This window comes from Sphaeramia orbicularis, chromosome 9 (genome assembly GCF_902148855.1).
Source record: "Sphaeramia orbicularis chromosome 9, fSphaOr1.1, whole genome shotgun sequence".
Classification (NCBI taxonomy): domain Eukaryota; kingdom Metazoa; phylum Chordata; class Actinopteri; order Kurtiformes; family Apogonidae; genus Sphaeramia; species Sphaeramia orbicularis.
Window position 1 is genome coordinate 1,947,230 of NC_043965.1, and position 20,111 is coordinate 1,967,340.

The following is a 20,111-nucleotide window of genomic DNA, read 5'->3' on the forward strand; positions in this document are numbered from 1 at the left end:
AATGTGTTTTAACCCAGTTTGAGTGGTTTCATCTGCGTAGTTGTTTTCTTTGCTGGATGCAGGACAACGACATGACCCTTCTGAAACAGACTTACATCTTTTCTTCTTTAGAATCTACATCAGTTTGAGTTAAAGAACCCGTTTCCATCTGAAGCCCGTTCATCACCGCAGTAATCATCCAATGGACGGATCTGAACTATTCGCTTAGTTAAACCCAGGTGCAGACTTTCCTTTTTCCTGCTGATTTGACAGTTCGCAGCAGTTGGAAAGCTTTGGCTCGTATCTTTCCTGATTAGAAGCTCATGTAAACACATTTATATCAGATCAGATGTGTCCATGATGACGGTTCAACTGAAATCTGATTCAAAAACCTCTGGACGGCAGCGTTTCCATCGATGACGGTTCCACAAACCAACCCTAGTGGTTGTGAGTGTCATCGGGCTGTAGTCAGAACACATCTGCACTGGGCCCAAGGTTCTTCTCTCCTGAACCCATTTTAACGGCACAAATTTCCCCAGAGATTCAAATGGAGAGTTTTTTTTTTTTTTTTTTGCTTAAATTAACTTGTTTTTGATCATGTCATAGTTTGCGATACTGTGTTGCAGATAAACGTTAATTTTAGTCGATATTTAGTCAATATAATGTATATTATTATGGACAGAGGCAGGGGGCAGCTGTGGCCCAGATGGCTGGAGAGTTGGCTTGTGACTGAAGAGTCGCCAGTTCAATTCCCCGGACTGGCGGAGAGTTGTTGGCTGATGTGCCCTTGAGCAAGACACTCAACACCCTCCCACCCACTCCCCAGGCACCTGACATGCTCCTGCCCCCAGCATGAAGCAAGGTTCTAATAGTTTTGGATTTTTCATTATAGTTTTGTTTTATTTAGTTTGACTTTTTTTTTTTTCTCTAATTCAGTTCGTTTAATTCATTTTTAGAGCAGGTTTGATAGTTTTTATTATTTTTTGTTTTTTCTAAATGCTTAATTTTAGTTTAGTTTTAGTTTTGTCGTCTCTTTTCTCTTCTTCTCTGTCGTCATATTCAAATAAATCCCAGACAGGACTCTGCTGCTTTCTCCCAACTTTAGTCTCCATGTTTCCAGGTAGAGTGGGGACCAGAAGACGACTGGAAACCACAAGTGAACACAAGTGACGGACCCTTAAATATCAGATGGTGCCAGCAGAGAAAATTGTTTGAAGGAAATCAGTCACTTTTGTATCAATCCGATACTGACAAAGACGAAAACAAAGGGAATTTTATCCATAATTTTTATACGTTTTAGTTAGTTTTGTAAGCACAAAATACAGTTTCAGTTAGTTATCGTTTTTTCTGTTAATTATAGTTTTTATTTATTTCAGTTAACGAAAATGTTTTTACAATTCTAGTTTTAATCATTTCGTTAGTTTTCGTTAACGATAATAACCTTGGCATACGGTGTATTTGATGCATGATCTAGTGGTGGGTTAAGGGCAGGTGTGTGGTGCATGTTTACATATGTGACAAACTACTGACAAATAAATAAAGAAGAAGAAGAAAGATATGTACAGTCAGTCCAACTTGGATTTACAAAGCTGACAATTAATACTGAACAAACTGAAACTATGAATTATGAAAGAGCTGCAGCATCTGAAACTGACCACAATGAACATTTGACACATAAACAGAACCACAGTGCTGCAGTTTCACAACCACAGTTTGTCTGCTATGGATTAGGACTGGCTCTGTCAACTCAACATATGATTTTTATTGTTTTGTTTTAATCAATTACTAGAAATTTCAGGCGACCTCATTTGAATTCCAGGTGACCCCACGGTTGAAAAACACTGGTGTATGGTGTTTCACCCCCTCAGCCTGGAATACACTTCAATCAGAGCTGAAAACACTTCATTCTAGGGACGTAATGATATGAAAATTTCATATCACAGTTATTACCTCGGCCAAGGAGGCCGGTGTCTGTCTGTCTGTCTGTCTGTCTGTCTGTCTGTCTGTCTGTCTGTCTGTCTGTCTGTCTGTCTGTCTGTTTCTGTGCAAGATAACTCAAAAAGTTATGGACGGATTTGGATGAAAATTTCAGGAAATGTTGATACTGGCACAAGGAACAAAGTATTAAATTTTGGTGGTGATGGGGGGGGACTGGTCTGCCTTGGCGGAGGTCTGCGCTATCCGAGTGCTTTTGTCATTGTGACTAAAATGATCACCGTTATCATTATCGGGGTATTGTTGAAATGTGCTCAAAATGTTCAAGAAGTACTGATACACAACCTGAAATAATATAACCAAGTTGTATTTAGAAAAAAACAAAACAAACAAAAAAAACTAATAAAATAATAGGCACAATGTGTACTTTCTGTTGCAGAAACATTCAAATATTAACATGTAAACATCAAACATACACATGTGCATTACAGATGGAACCGTATGGACACTGTTGGACCATTTTCCAAATCAAGTTTGAGTTGTTTTAGTTTCTTTTTCATAGATAGATAAATACTCTATCTCGCTCTCTCTTTCTTTGTCTTTCAAAGTGCGATAATCAAACATGGTTATCATGATAATTAGAATTTAAACGGTAATACTACCCGTCGGGAATTTTACCGCAGTTTTTCGGTATACCGGAAATCATTACATCTCTACCTCATTCTAAGCTTTTGTTTCCGTCTTACAAACAGAACAGTGAAAGTCTATTAGACAGAGCCTGTGTTTTTAAAATGCTGTTGACCTCAGCTAAATCACACTATAAAAACTGTCAGTCTTTTCTGTTTTTACTATGTTATTGCCTGTTTTATTTTATTGTTATGGCCTGTGTTTTAAACCTGTGTTGGCGTGTGCTGCTGACCTCTGGGTCGCTCTTGGAACAGATCTGCACCTCAGTGGGACTCAATCTGCTTAAATAAAGGTTTAATCAGAAACAATAAACTCCTTCTCTTATGTCAGCTGAGAACCCACCATCTCTTCTTCTACAGGATTCACTCCTTATTTAAGGTGTAAATGCTGCGCAGTTTGTCGGTGCAGATGAATCGTGGACATGAGGCCTTTTTTCTGGTAATTATGTCCCTGGGTGGTTTTATCTAAAAGGACAGAGCGGAGGTGTGGGGGCTGACGAGGCCTGGGGGCGTCTGCTGCACACATCAGAGGGGTTGGCGGTGGGCGGGGCCTGTGGGCACGTGTGTTTCATACCTGTGCGTGTCTCTCCTGCAGGATCGTTCGTTTCCCGTGGCAGATGGGTGAGGAAAAGGTCCGGCGCGTCTTTCGGGGAAGCGCTGAAGATCTGGAGCGACGTGACCCCGCTGACCTTCACCGAGGTCCACAGTGGGAAGGCCGACATCCGCATCGACTTCATCAGGTGGGAGGAGCTTCTCTGAAAAACATGTGAAACATTATTAAAAAACATCACCAACAGCAGGGGATGCACCAATCAGATCTAATTATTCACTCTAACCTTCATTAACCTTTATTCAGGCTTCGCCGCACGGTGTTGTCATCAGTTCTGTCGTCCGTCTGTATAAAAACTTTGGCGTGGACTGAAGGCCGAGGGTTTTTTCAACTGTGCTCACGTTCTGTTACTGTGGCTGTTTTCAGTTGGGCTGTGTATCGGCAAGAATCTGGCAATACGATACAAATCACAATACTAGGACCATGATACGATATATCACGATACTGTTAAAGACGCAATATTTTTGGTTTGTTTTGTTCCTTCTTCTAAGACATTATTTCCTGGAAAATTTGAATTATACCAGAAATATGCACAAATGCTAAACACACTTTTATTTGATCAGAGCTGGATTTAATACTGTATCACAAAACTTTCCTCTGTAAAAACTTTTTTTTTTTTTTTTTTTTTTTACAGATAAATAAAAATAAAATTACAAGTACAAAACACACACACAAATAAATAAATAAATAAAATCATGTTTTACAGACATTATGGTTTAAGATCCTGCTTAAATGTTCATATTCTATTAGTTGTGAATAGAATGCATAGTGTTCAGTCCCTGAATCATCCAACATCAGAACATTATTTTTGTCCAATCCCAATAAAGGAACTAACGTCTGCCTCTCAGACAGAAAAAAGTGCTTTTAGGATGATTGAAATAATGATTATTTAACAAAACAGTGTTATCACTTTAAAAAAACTACATGTATGACCTGCAATATCACAATACTACTTTTTTAGTACAAATAACAGAGTAAAATACCCATGTGAATATAGAAATAAAAGAGTAAAATACCCATGTGAGTATAGAAATAAAAGAGTAAAATACCCATGTGAGTATAGAAATAAAAGAGTAAAATACCCATGTGAATATAGAAATAAAAGATCTTGCAGGAGTCTCCAAAAACATATTAAAAAACAAAAACATGAACCTCCGCTATATCTCCATTTGAATAAATACCTAAAAATATCGATACAGTACTTTTCAATATCGATACGGTATCGTGAAATGAAATATCACGACATATTGCAGAACCGATATTTTCTTACACCCCTAGTTTTCAGTCTAAAAACACAGCTAAGCTAACTGAGCTAAGCTAATGGAGCTAAGCTAACGGAGCTAAGCTAACAGCTATAATGTAAACTATCAGCTGATTATAAGGCACAGTGTTATTTTGAGCTATTGTTAAAATAAGCGTCCACAAGTTTTAGTTTCTGAATAAAACTTGATAATTCCATAATACAGATGTGAAAACGATGAACTTTATACTTTATTCAGTGACAATGCATATTAATCAACAGTCAAGATTATCGCAGAAGCTAATTTCCATCTTCAGTCTCTTGTCCTGTTTTTTTTTTTTGTTTTGTTTTGGGTTTTTTTTTATAAATTCCAGGGGCTTTTCCATGGAGTAGCTTTAACACCAGGATAGAATCTGCAGATTTAATCATGTTTTCCCAGCTCAATAATTCATGTTTAAGAAAAGGTAAAGTCCTGTAGTCGGTCATAGACACCAACTCCCAGGATTCCAGAGCAGAGCTCATTCTATCAACGTCAGCATCTGAACATGTGACTGTAGTTGGATTTATCAGACCTCACTGATCACAGAAGGATGTCGTTTAAGGTTTTTCCTCCTCAGTTTCACTGTTTCAGTTCTAAATGTAGTCATCAGAGGTAGGAGACAGAGGTCTAGTGTCTGTGGGAAACAGTTTAGACTGATCTACGCCACAGAGATGAACACAAGAGATAAAGGAGGAAGAAAAACCAACCATCAGCTCCACAGATAACAAACAGATCTGACATGACTTCACTTTTAATCAGGATTCTGATTTGTGTTTATAGTTCAGCTCAGATCACTGCCTTTGTTTGTCTTTTTTTTTTTTTCATAAATGACTGCAGAGCTCGTCTGATCACCGCTGTAAAATATGAGCGATGACGTCAACCAACGGCATAAAAACGCAGGAAACATGGGAACGATGTGAAAATGAGGAACATTTAAGTGATTAAACATGTACTGAGTTCCTCACATGCAGAGAAATGAATCAGACGACAAATAAATCCTGCAGCTGAAGCATGAATGAGTGAAAAATGGAAAACATTTGTGGTTATTTTAGGACTGAGTGGAGAGGAAAACCGTTAACCCTCTGTTACCCCCCCCCCCCCCCCCCACACACACACACACACACACAGATGTCCTTCACTGGAAAAAAACTAAATCTGACCAAGTGTATTTTTGTCATTTCTAGTCCAGATATCTCATCAGACTTAAAATCAGACAGAATCACCTACAGAGGAACTTTACAGTGAGATAGAAGAACTGATTTATAGACGACAGATCTGGAAAATCTGATTTCAAGAAACCTGAACAAGATCAGTTTCACTTGTTACATTGGCAGATTTTTTTTTGCCTGAATTAAAAAAAAAAAAATCTTGAATTAAGCAAAAAAATCTTGAATTAAGCAAAAAAAAAAATCCTTGAATTAAGCAAAAAAAAAATCTTTAATTAATCCAAAAAAATCTTGTATTAAGACAAAAAAGCTTGAATTAAGCAAAAAAAAAAAAAAAAAAATCTTCAATTAAGAACAATAAAATCTCAAATTAAGCAAAAAATAAATAAATCTTGAATTAAGCAAAAAAAAAAAAATTCAAATAAAGCCAAAGAAATCTTGAATCAAGCCAAAAAAATCTAAAATTAAGCCAAAAAAATCTGGAATTAAGCCAAAAAACCTTGAACTAAGAAAAAAAAATCTTGAATTAAGAAAAAAACATCTTGAATTAAGTAAAAAATAAATAAATCTTGAATTAACCAAAAAAAAAAAATCTAGAATTAAGCAAAAAAAAAACCAAAAAAAAAATCTGCCAGTGGAACAGGTGAAAATGATCTTGGTCAGATTTGCTGAACTCAGATTTTCCAGATCTATTGTCTATAAATCAGTTCTTAAAGCTATACCGTATGATGTGGCATTTTTACACTTTTCTTTTGTCATCTTAAAATGCTCCTAATAAGTGTGTGTCAAACTAAAATGGAAAAGAAATCCACCAGGTATTGAAACTCAAAAATGTTTAATTCTCATATATTTCTGATAAAAGTCTGACCAATCATTTTAGTCGGTCTGAATGAAATAATTGGCCGAACCTGACTGAGCCTCCTGTCAATCATCCATTACGGCCGTCCAGCATCCGATCCATAATCTCCGTCTCACATCCGACATGTGTCCCTCTGAATCTGACGCTTCACTGACGCTGCTTCTCCTGTCACTGACCACAGTCTACTGACCACTGACCACAGTCTACTGACCACTGACCACAGTCTACTGTCTAGGATGTGTTTGGATAGAACTGACATGTACATGTGGAAGGGAAGAAACGGATTTATGAACAGAAACGACAACTGAGGGGAACAAACAGGAGTCTGATGAATGAAGGATGGAGATAAAAGTCCAGAAGTCAGCTGTACTGGACTGAACAGGTCTGCATAAAGCTCAGCTTTTCTGACGGTGGGACTCATACATGTACATGTACATGGTGTCACACATGTAAGATGATGTAGGATGATAATTGTATGGACTATGGAACCTCAAATGTCCACGGAAAATTTGCGGAGGCCACGCGTTCACAGTGCGCGCGCCCATCCCCTGGGCACTGCAGTGAAGACCCTGACCCAGTACTGCACAGACCAGGTCTACCGATGGAACAGGTCTACTGATGGACCAGGTCTACTGATGGAACAGGTCTACTGATGGAACAGGTCTACTGATGGAACAGGAGCCGCGGGCCCGCGGCAGGTGGATGATGTATCTGATTACTGATGGAGGGGTCCGCGGACACGCCAAAACGGACCGGACCTCCGCCTCTGCTTCCTCCTCTGTTTCCATCGCGCATCAGATGAGAGGAGGAGAGAGGAGGAGGAGCCTCAGAGCTCAGGCAGAGGGAAGGGGGCGGGGCTTTGGAGGGAGGCGGGTTGTTCATGTTCAAACTTTTACAAAGTGCTGTGAGAAATGCCACATCAGTAGGTAGAGCTTTAATTCCATTCTCATTTCTAGTCCAAATACCTGATCAGACTTAAAATCAGACAGAATCACCTACAGAGGAACTTTACAGTGAGACAGAAGAACTGATTTATAGACAACAGATCTGGAAAATCTGATTTACACTAATCTGAACAAGATCATTTTCACTTGTTCCAGTGGCAGATTTTTTTGCTTAATTCAAGATTATTATTATTTTTGCTTATTTCTTACTCCAGTTCTTATTGGAACTCAGTTGAACTCATGGATCAGGTGTTGTGGTTGAATTCACATGGGCAGTTTTTTCATTTTCCATTTTTATTTAACGGACCTGTAGGTACTGGCACGGAGGACAACCTCCCTTCGACGGCCCCGGTGGGATCCTCGCTCACGCCTTCTTCCCCAAAACCACCGTCAGGGCGACATCCACTTCGACTACGATGAGTCCTGGACCCTGGGAAAACCACATGGGTGAGGAAAGAGGAAAAACACCATCTATCATCCATTTGTACACGTTTATAATCAATAGGAAATGTGTCACTGGATACCAGGAAAAGAAAACAGGAGGATCAAAGTAAATAGGAGCATAGATCTGCGATGTCCATATGTGTGATTTATGTTCAACATGGACCACCTGGAATACTTTGAGGTCAGATGTAGTTAACTCCAACTGAGAGATATTCGACCTCCCAGCACTAGTCTGGAACGCAGCGTTAATGTCTGGGCTGGCCTGGGAACGCCTCAAAATTTTATATTTCCAAATTTTCATCAAAATTTCTCAAATTTGTGAACAAACTTTGTAAACATTGCCCTAAAGAAGATACATATAAAACTTAAAATGAATCCAACAGTAGTTTCAGAGAAGATGATGTTGAAATTTAGACATTGGTGACCGTGAGTTTGACCCTTCTAGGTCACTGGAGGTCAAAGGTCATGGACCTAGACTAGACCTAGACCATGGAACTAGACTGATATCTGGAACCGTTTACATGTTATAAACCAGGGCTGTCAAACTCATTTTCATCTGGGGGCCACAATTCAGCCCGATTTAATCTGAAGTGGACCAGACCAGTACGATAACAGCATGATAGGCAATAAATAGACAAGTTCAAATTGTTTTAATGCAAAAAATAACATTCAGTTATGCCAATATTACATTTACAACAAACAAACAAAAAGGATGTGAATAACCTGAAAAAAATGGAATTTGTTAAGAAATATAAGTACAATTTTATCAATATTCTGCCTGGACTTATCATTATACATATGCATTACAGATCTGAACTACAAAGGCACAAACATTTAATAACAGGCAGAATACTGTTAAAATTCCACGTCATTTCTTTAGACATTTCAGATTGTTCATATTTGTTCAGGTTATTCACATTTTATTGTTAAAGGACAGTTTGTCATGTAAACATTTTCATATTGAATGTTTTTTTGCACTAAATCAAGAGAAAAAATTGGAACAGAAAAAAAAGATTGGAACCTTAGTGGACCGCATTTGGGCCCCTGGGCCGCATGTTTGAGACCCCTGATTTAGAATATTTCAAAATTCTTCAAAAATTCAAAATCTAAATTTCTGTTTGTTTGTTTACGACTGACTGGCTGGGGGAGATGGGGGATTGTGGGAGAAAAAGGAAAAGTTGTTCCTTCAACATGGACGTCTTACTAATGTGTGTTCTTTCCAATTTAGTGCAAGATGCAACGTGTTCGGCTCTGTGTTAGGGCTGTGGACTAATTGTGATGTCCTTGATTTATTTTATTTTTTTAAAAATGTGATTTGTGAACTTTTGAAGGACTCAATAAAAATAAAAATTTTTAAAATCTAAATTTCTCTAAACTGTGAATAAACTTTGTCGACATTTTCCCAAAGAAGAAACAGATAAGATTTGAAATGAATCCAAACAGTAGCTTCGTCAGAGAAGATGTTAATGATAATACTGCGACGGCTCCAGCTTCTAAGAAACAGTCCAGAGCTGTGAAAGTGTTTGGATGTGTTCAGACTCGGTTTCAGTTCATGACTCAGTGGTTAGAAGTGTTAGACTCTGTTTAATACGGCAGAGTCTGGGCTGTGGTCCAGGTTCGGCATCACCATCACCAGTAAAACAAACAGATACATGTGTCACTGAAGGAGGTGTGGCTTCATGTGAGGCTCTGTCCCGCCCCCTAACCCCCCCCAGGCACAGACCTTCTGCAGGTCGCCGCCCATGAGTTCGGGCACGTCCTGGGCCTGCAGCACTCCCGTGAGCGGGGGCCATCATGTCGGCTACTACTCCTTCTCCTACCCGCTGAGGCTGAGCGAGGACGACAAGCAGGGCATCCAGTACCTGTACGGAGCTCACCCACAGGCCCCGCCCTCGACCCCGCCCCCCACCAACACCGAGACCAATGAAATCATCACCAGTGTGAGTGGAATCATTACGTTCATGCTGCCTTCATGTACAGTGGGAATGATGGTAAATACTAGCTAAATTGCACACGAATGTCATATTTTTAACAGAACTGGGAAAAAATGTGATGAAATAACCTTTGACCTTTGTAACATGGCAGAGAGCAACAAATAAATACAGGATTCTGGATGGTATGAAAAGATGAATTCTCCTCATTTTTCAAGTATTTAACTAATTTTCTCCTCAAGTAAATAAGTCCATTCCACCCTGTCAAAAGCTTTCTCAGCATCTAATGATAACAAAGGCTGTGATTGGCGCCCCCCCTCTGGTCGTGTAGAATATTATTTAATACCTTTTTCACATTATAGAAGCCCTGTCTGATAATTATAAACCCATTCTGGTCTTCTTTTATGAGTCCTGGTTTTTAGAGTTTCTAGTCCTTCTGCCAGAATTTTACAAAATATTTTTGAATCTGAATTTAAAAGGTTAATTAGTCTCATGCTTTCCCGTTTATTATTCTGTTTACCTGGTTTGGGGAGTAGCGTAAATATGAAAAATTACATCCACTAACAGCATTAACATACAGATTTTTTAAAAAAAAGGAGGAAAATTGGAATGTGTGGGAAAACGGAATATTTTTGTCTGATTTTTTTTTGTTTTTTTCATTGGGGTTTTTCAAATACAAAGTACATTTCAAACACAGTACAATGAAATGCATATATATATATATATATATATATATATATATATCTAATATATATATATATATAATATATAAAAAAACCACATTTTTAACCCATCAATAATGAAATTAAAAATAAAAAATCTTCCATGTCTCTCTCACCGACTGCACTCTGCTGCTCTCTGCCCCGCCCATTTCCACCCCTCCACCTCAGCCAACACAGACCTTTACTCTAATGTGTTCTAGACCAATAGAAAGAACCCAGTCTCAGCTAAATGATGCCGTTTGTATTTTGTCGACAGTGTAAACAGTTCAGGAGTTTAAATGACGGTGGATGAAAAAACTGTGTCAGCAGAGACACGATCGTCTTAAAAGGGTTTAAACCTGTTAAAACTGAGTTTCATTTGAACGCTTTAAATGAATAGGCAGATTTGTCTACTATTAGGCTAATTTTTTTTCTTTTCTTTTTTTCTTTATTTTTTAATTTTTTTTTATATTTGACCTTTTTTGTTCTAAAGGGTTAACCCTGTTAAAGCTGAGTTTCATTTAAAAGCTTAAGTCAAATGGTCATGTGAGAAGTGACTAAAGCGCTCTGACAGCTGTTCTCAGATTAAAGGTGGAGTATTTCCCCTTGTGCGGTGATGACGGAGCATAAATTAGAGGTTAACCGGACAAACCCCAGTGGAGGTCTGTGGACAGACCAGGGACAGATCAGAACCAAATCTACATGTGGTTTTTTTCTTTTTGTGGTTTGGGTATCTACCAGAACAATGTGAATATATCTGAGCCGTGTCCTTGAAGAGGCAGCGGTTTATGTGGTTCTAACAAAAAAAAAACAAAAACACCCCAAATGTATTTGAGTGTATAAGTCAGTGTGACAGGGGCAGGTCTGGGACGAAGCCACATCAGAGAAGGGCATCATTCTGATCTGAACATGATGAATGAGGGTCAGAGAAAACGACCCCCAGTTCTCCGCAAAGAGGCTCCGCTTCACATCAGTCTGCTCAAACCAGCCTTTAACTCACACTCACAGTAAAAGTCTGCCTGTGGATGTGGCAGCGCACTGGAGCCTTCTGCTTCATTTTGGATCTTCAAGGATAATACAAAGGGTCCTTAACACTTCATCTGCTCCAACATGAGGCACTGGGGCAGCAGTGGCATGGATGGCTGCAGAGGCGGCTGATGGCCGATGGGTCGCCGGTTCAATTCCCTGGACTGGCGGAGATGTTGTGCCCTTGAGCAAGGCACTTAACCCCCCATTTGCTCCCCAGGCACCTGATAAAGCGAACCCGCTGCTCGTTGTCTGCAGTGTGTGTGATGCATGTATGGATGAACTAGTGATGGGTTCAAGGCAGAGGACACTTCAGTGTGGTGCACGTTTACGGACAAAAGAAAGAGTCATCAACTTCAGTAAAAAGCCCAAAAACTTTTAGAGACACTGTGAAAGAGTTGTACACTGTATGACATTCACCTTTATATATATATATATATATATACACACAGTACAGGCCAAAAGTTTGGACACACCTTCTCATTCTTCGCATTTTCTTTATTTTCATGACTATTTACATTGTAGATTCTCACTGAAGGCATCAAAACTATGAATGAACACATGTGGAATTATGTACTTAACAAAAAAGTGTGAAATACTGAAAACATCTCTTATATTCTAGTTTCTTCAAAGTATCCACCCTTAGCTCTGATGACTGCTTTGCACACTCTTGGCATTCTCTTGATGAGCTTCCAGAGGTAGTCACCTGAAATGGTTTCCACTTCATAGCTGTGCCTTGTCAGGGTTACTTAGTGGAATTTCTTGCCTTATTGATGGGGTTGGGACCATCAGTTGTGTTGTGCAGAAGTCAGGTTGATGCACAGCTGACAGCCCTATTGGACAACTGTTAGAATAGCATATTATGGCGAGAACCAATCAGCTAAGTAAAGACAAACGAGTGGCCATCATTACTTTAAGAAATGAAGGTCAGTCAGTCTAGAAAATTTCAAAAACTTTGAATGTGTCCCCAAGTGCAGTCGCAAAAACCATCAAGCGCTCCAACGAAACTGGCTCACATGAGGACCGCCCCAGGAAAGGAAGACCAAGAGTCACCTCTGATGCTGAAGATAAGTTCATCTGAGTCACCAGCCTCAGAAATCGCAAATTAACAGCAGCTCAGATTAGAGACCAGATGAATACCACACAGAGCTCTAGCAGCAGACACATCTCTACAACAACTGTTAAGAGGAGACTGCGTGAATCAGGCCTTCATGGTCAAACAGCTGCTAGGAAACCACTGCTCAGGAGAGGCAACAAACACAAGAGATTTATTTGGGCCAAGAAACCCAAGGAATGGACATTAGACCAGTGGAAATCTGTGCTTTGGTCTGATGAGTCCAAATTCAGATCTTTGGATCCAACCGCCGTGTCTTTGTGCGACGCAGAAAAGGTGAACGGATGGATGCTACATGCCTGGTTCCCACCGTGAAGCATGGAGGGGGAGGTGTGATGGTGTGGGGGTGCTTTGCTGGTGACGCTGTTGGGGATTTATTCAAGATTGAAGGCAACCTGAATCAGCATGGCTACCACAGCATCCTGAAGTGACATGCCATTCCATCCGGTCTGCGTTTAGTTGGACCATCATTTATGTTTCAACAGGACAATGACCCCAAACACACCTCCAGGCTGTGTGAGGGATATTTGACCAAGAAGGAGAGTGATGGAGTGCTGCGCCAGATGACCTGGCCTCCACAGTCACCGGACCTGAACCCAATCGAGATGGTTTGGGGTGAGCTGGACCGCAGAGTGAAGGCAAAAGGGCCAACAAGTGCTAAGCATCTGTGGGAACTTCTTCAAGACTGTTAGGAAACCATTTCAGGTGACTACCTCTGGAAGCTCATCAAGAGAATGCCAAGAGTGTGCAAAATAGTCATCAGAGCTAAGGGTGGATACTTTGAAGAAACTAGAATATAAGAGATGTTTTCAGTTATTTCACACTTTTTTGTTAAGTACATAATTCCACATGTGTTCATTCATAGTTTTGATGCCTTCAGTGAGAATCTACAATGAAAATAGTCATGAAAATAAAGAAAATGCAAAGAATGAGAAGGTGTGTCCAAACTTTTGGCCTGTACTGTACATACTCACACACACATATATTACCCCGCCCCCCGAAGGGGAGGAAGAGGGGATGGTCTTTGGTTCAGTTTGTTATTTGTTTACATTTTAGCAGTAAAACTATTGGTTGAATTCATACTAAATTGGGTTTATAGATTGACAGTGACACAGAATAAAATGAATAGATGTGAATAGATGTGTTGATTCCAAACTAAGCTACAATACGTGCTAGGGGCGGGGTTTGTGTCTGGAACCACTTGTATTATGTTTGAAATAAAGTTTATCATTATCTTTAACCCTTAGATGGACGAGTGTCTGGACCCTCCAGTCTAATATAACTGGGTCAAATCAATGTTGTTATGACACTTTTGTCATTTTGTCATGTTAAAAATAATCATTTGTAATTTTTTTTTGTTAATGGAGAAGGTTGGTGTACTTGTTCTTGGGTTTGTTTGCATGTAAAAAAAAACAAAAAGGAAATTGTACAACAATTTATTTTCAATTGATGTGTCACAAATGATACAGTGTTTGTGTTGCCCAATTTCTACAAAACTCCAAATAAACAAAGGTTGGGGGAAAAAAATCATTTGCATTAGATTTTGATCCACAAAAGAATGATTTCATGTTTGAAATACTTAGTTGTTGTTTTTTTTTTGTTTTTTTTTTTCATTTTGAACAATTTTCAAATGTTTTTTTTTTGTATTTTAAAAGACTTGAAAAGCAAAGTATAAATAGTATATAATATATAGACTGTATAACAGTAATAGAACACTGTCCACATCCATTTAGTGACTGAGTGAGTCCGTGGTTTTACTGTAAATGAATCAAAGGTTCAGATGTAATTCTATTGTAAATGAATGTGGATCATTTGGTAGTAAAACAAAAAGTACCATTAGATCAGATCTGTAAAAGGTCAGTTAAGAATTTAAATGGCATGATGTAAAATGGCACGTTTTTGAGGAATACCTGGAATATAAAATCCTAACTTTTCATTCCAAACATATTCCACTAAAACCCCCTCAGAGGGTCATTCTGACTCACTTATGCATCGAAGGGTTAAATATAATAAAAGGCTCCTGAACACTTATCCTGCTCCAATAAAAGCTCTTCATCTGGATCTTAGAGCGCTCTCAGTTTTATTTTTGGATCTTTAAGGATAATAAAACGGCTCCAGTAAAAATCCCACTTGTGTGAAATGTATCGTGTTTCGTTACCATGTGGAAATCACCATGACGATGGGTGTCGTTTTCCAGCCTGACGCCTGCCAGACGGACTTTGATGCCGTGTCTATGATCCGAGGGGAGCTGTTCTTCTTCAAGGCGGGCTACGTGTGGCGGATCCGGGACGGGCATCTGGAGAGCGGGTACCCGGCGCTGGCGTCCCGTCACTGGAGGGGGATTCCAGACAGCGTGGACGCCGCCTTCGAAGACAAGGCCGGGAATATCTGGTTCTTTCAAGGTACGACGAAGCTGCTCCTCATGTGGGTTTGGTTCGATGCAGGTTTAAAGGGGGGGATGTGGATGCTGCCTTCAGGGACAGATACGGTCAAAACCACAGGAAACCACATAACTGTTTGTTTATGTTTTCTCTATGTTTTATTTAGATGTTTCCAAAAACTTTCCCTCAATACTTGTAAAATCTTATGTTTTTCTTTTTCTACAGCAAAGAATCAAACTAAAGCAGTTATTCCATACATGCTGTTATTATATATTCCATATTTATTATTGCTGCGTTTCCAGATCATAACGTGCACAAACCTACGCTGCCTTCAGGGACAGATATGGTCAAAACCAGAAGAAAATGGTGAACGACATAAACCTTATTTTCAGCTCAGATTTACTCAGAACTTCAACGGTCAGTGGCTGCAGTTACTTTAATAATGTCAATAGTTGTTCCTGTTCAGATCCGTCTGTGGTAAACATCTATAACCCATGTTGTTTTATATCGAATGTTATGTTTAATATTTACAAGATCTTGTACAGTTTTCTTTTCCTACAACACAGAACCAAACAAAAGGAATTATTCATATGTGCTATTATGTCTCACTGTCAGGTGGAAACCTCTTATGTCTAAAACTGGAACAACGGTGTATTTTCTAAGTAAATGAATGGAGTTAACAGACGTCATCACAAGCTGTTTTCAAACCTTTTCACTCCATTGATGAGCTCATATTTATTTTGGTCTGGTTCATTTATTTGTGTATTTGGACACTAATAGTTCATAAAGTTTAGATATAAATTGTCAGGTTTGAAACAGGTGGAACTGAGTTGACTTACGTTACTTTCTTTCCAGTTTGGACATTTAACAAACACACTTAAACACAGCCTACAAGTGTATGGAAACAGAACTGAAGACCTACCATGTCAAATTTAATACCTTTTAAAGGCTTTTTTTTTTTTAGATATTAAATGCAGATTTGTAAATTCCAGACTTTTTCAGACCCTGTGGGCACCCTGTACACAGAAGATAATAACAAAGGTTTCTTTGAGTCTGGACAAGTTGTTATACTACAGATGAATATTTTTTATTCTTTTTACTTTTATTCTATTTAAGCTCTATTATTTTACTTTTGTAGAAAAAAAAATCTATACTATTATCTTAGTTTTATTTTTGTAATTTTATATTTGCTCTATTCTTACTTTCTGAAGTATTGTTTTTTTTGTTTGTTTTAATTAATTAATATTGTTGCAGTGATTGGAGTAGCGCAATGACAATAAAGGCTATCTATTCTATTCTATTCTATTCTATTCTATTCTATTCTATTCTATTCTATATTAATCTAATCTAATATCTAATATTCTATAATAATAATAATAATAATAATAATAATCTGAATTTAATGTCATTTTAAGTAAATACGGCTAATTTTGTCTTAAGATCCTGCCAATTAAAACCCAGTTTAACCAGTAACTAAACATAAATCCCAGCAGAGGAACATTACACACATCATCAGTTTGGTCTTTTTTTCTAGTTTTAAGGCCCATTATTGTTATGGTTTTACCTTTTATTTTTATATTTCCTAATCCAAGACAATTTGGTAATTGTATTTATTTATTAACCTTTATTTTACCAGTTAATAAACATTCAATCAGAAGATAAATCCTCTGTAGTCATTAATAATATTAGTGGTGTTGTGCTTGTGTGTGTAACTTCTGTAAAGTGTGTATTTGTGTGTTTCTGTGGCCGTGTCTGTGCTGTTCTTACCCTGATAGAGGACGTCTGACTAAAGCCGTCTGTCCGTGACCCCGACAGGTGAAAACTACTGGGTGTTTGACGCCGAGATGCAGATCCAAGGACCCGAGGTCCATCCGGAGCCTGGGTCTGGGGGTGTCTGGGATCCAGGCGGCTCTGCGCTGGGGTCACGACCCCAACTACAACACCTACTTCTTCAAGTCCGGCAGCTACTGGAGGTTCAGCCCCCGAGACAACAGGGTGGAGTCGGTTTACCCCCGCAGCATGCAGGACTGGAGCGGCATCCCCGACGACGTGGACGCTGCCTTCAGGGACATATACGGTAAAACCAGAACAAACGCTCAAACACATAAACCTTAGTTTACAGCTTAGATTTGAGTCCGTAACCTTTAAAGACCATAAAAAAAACTACCAAACCAACTGTATAATACCTGTTGATCCACTAATCCTATCAATACATGGAAATAACTGGTGTAAAACACAGTTTGACCTCAATTATACGTAGGAGAAAATGTATAAAAAACTTGTAAAATGAGAATAAATGAGCAAAATATGTGAAAAATAGGGAAAAACTTTACCGCGCCCCCAAAAAAACATGAAATATCGCACAAAACTGAACAAATGCTTCAAAAGTGAGGAGGAAATTAGCAAAATACTTGAAAAATTAGAAGAATTCGTCATTTCATCCCATCCAGAACCCTGTATTTATTCAGTTAACCCTCAAAAAACCAAAACCATCTACTGATCTTAACTGTTTAATACCTGCTGATCCATTAATCCTATCAATACATGGAAATAATTGGTGTAAAATACAGTTTTCCCTCAATTATTCATAGGATAAAATGTACAGAATCTTGCAAAATGAGAGTAAAATGAACAAAATACTAAAAAAAAAGTAAAGAAAAAATTTATCAGAAAACCTTGAAATGTGGCATAAAAGTGAACAAATCCTTCTGAAGTGAGAATAAAATGAGCAAAATACTTCAAAAATAAGTAGAATTAATTGTTTCATAACATCCAGAGCCCTGTATTTAACATTTATGGATTAGAAGTGAGGAGAAAATTTGCAAAATACTTGAAAAATAGGGGAAAAAAAACTTACCTAAAAAAAAAAGGGAAATGTGGCATGAAAGTGAACAAATTCTTCTAAATGAGAATAAAACGAGCAAAATACTTGAAAAACTAGGAAAAAAAAAACCCCAAAAAGCCTAAAATTTGGCATAAAGTGAACAAATTTGTCAAAAGTGAGAATAAAATGAGCAAAATACTTGAAAAATAAGGGGAAAAGCACCAAAAAAGCTTAACATATGGCAGAAAAGTGAACAAATTCTTCTAAAGTGAGAATAAAAAAAACAAAATACTTGAAAAAATAGGGGAAAATGACCCTAAACGCTCAAAATATGCACAAAAGTGAACAAACTCTTAAAATGAGAATAAATGAACAAAATACTTGTCAAATTCGCAGAATTCCTTGGTTTCATGCCATCCAGAACCCTGTATGGAACATTTATTTGCGTTTAAACTGACTCCAAACCGGTCTTTTTGGTACAGATCATTCGTCCCATCAGGTAACTGTCAAACTAACGGCGCTGACTTCCTGTTTTCCAGGCTACGGCCCACTTCATCGGGGTCGTCAGTACTGGAAGTTCGACCCGGTCGGTATGAACTCTCTGGAAGGATACCCGCGCTACATCGGCGTCGACTTCTTCGGCTGTAAAAACCGTGTGAGCGTCCGGCCCAGACGAGCCGCGCGCTTTGTTCACTGTGTGGATTTGAGGGGGGCGTGGCCACTGACCCCACCCCTGCCCTGCCCTCCTTCCCTTCCATCCCATCATGCTTTACTCCACTTAATCCACACCCACACGGACTCCGCCTTCTTCTCAGGAACACCCGGGTGGGGTTTGTGTGCAGCTACTCAGGTTTATTTTGCACATGTGCTCACCGTCGGCTCAACCTGGGCCCGAGTTAAAGACAAAGTCAAACCGCACCCGTCTGACCTTCGAACCTCTGAGCCTCAGTTTCGGACCGAGTTCGGTTCGTACGCGGAACCAGCGCAGACTCCACATAGAGCACAGGTGTCAAAACATACGGCCCGGGGACCAAAACCGGACCGCCTCAGGGTCCAGTTCGGCCCCTGGGGTGAATTTCTAAAAAGGCAAAAACTGACACTGAAGAAATGAACACAAACATGTAGTTCAGGACGAACAGACCAATACCAGCAGTCCAATATTATCACAATAACCTACAAATACGACTGGTTTTCTTTTTATTTTACTGTAAACAAGTTTAATTACACAGAACTGTTTACATTTACAAACTATCCTTTCACAAAAAAATGTGACTAACCTGAACAAACGTGCTGTACATGAAAGGTCTGAAGTGCAATTTTTAACCACATTTGGTCCCGTTCTCAAGTGTTTGTTCATTTTTGCGCATGTTTTGTTCTTGTTATTGCTTAATTTGTTCATATTCGTTGGCTTTTTGTTTGTTAGGTTTTTTTTTTTAAATTTCTGTTGATGTTTCTCAAATTTTCATTTTTATCCAAGAAAAAATCTGTGTAATTTGACCAATATTCTGCCTGTTTTTAAATGTTTGGTGTATTTTAGACCCGCTGTGATCTGTACGTTATGATGAACATGTGGAAATGATAAACTGAGGCAGAACACTGGTCAAATTACACTTATTTTTCTGACAAAATTTCAGGTCCTTCATCCTTGTTCATGTTATTCACATTTTTGCCCCGCCCCCCCAAAGGGGAGGCAAGGAGTACTGTTTTTGGTTCAGTTGTTTGTTTGTTTGGCAACACTTTAGGCAGCAAAACTATTGGTTAAATTCCCAAAATGTAGCCCACGTCTATTCTGGTCACTGGTAATCTATAAACCCAATTTGGTCTGAAATTCAACCAATAGTTTTGCTGCTACAGACATTTGAAATTTCGCCCATTATAAGTAAATGGGAATTTTATTTTTTTTTTAATTCATAAAAATTTTAACTTTGACCTACTTTTCTCAAAATGTAATCACATCTATTCTGGGTCACTAACAATCTAGAAACCCAGTTTGATATGAATTCAACCAATACTTTTGCTGTTAAAGTGTAAACAACGAACAAAGCGAACCAAAAACAATAGCCCTTGCCTCTCCTTCAGGGGGCGGGCTATAATCGGTGCATTAGTTGAGGTTGTGATGTCACTCTTCCAACATGTTGTCCACTCACCGGTCAGCGGCCCACAGGCTGCACAGCGCCACCTGCAGGAGGACGGTCACAGCACAGCGTCGTCACCACCGCCTCGTCCTTGAA

The 20,111-nt window shown here is 38.9% G+C and overlaps 1 pseudogene; it reads left to right on the forward strand.

Moving 5' to 3' along the window:
• Positions 1-20,110, forward strand: part of LOC115425541 (stromelysin-3-like) — a 59,319-nt pseudogene extending 39,209 nt beyond the window's left edge.
• The last annotated feature ends 1 nt before the right edge of the window (position 20,111 follows it).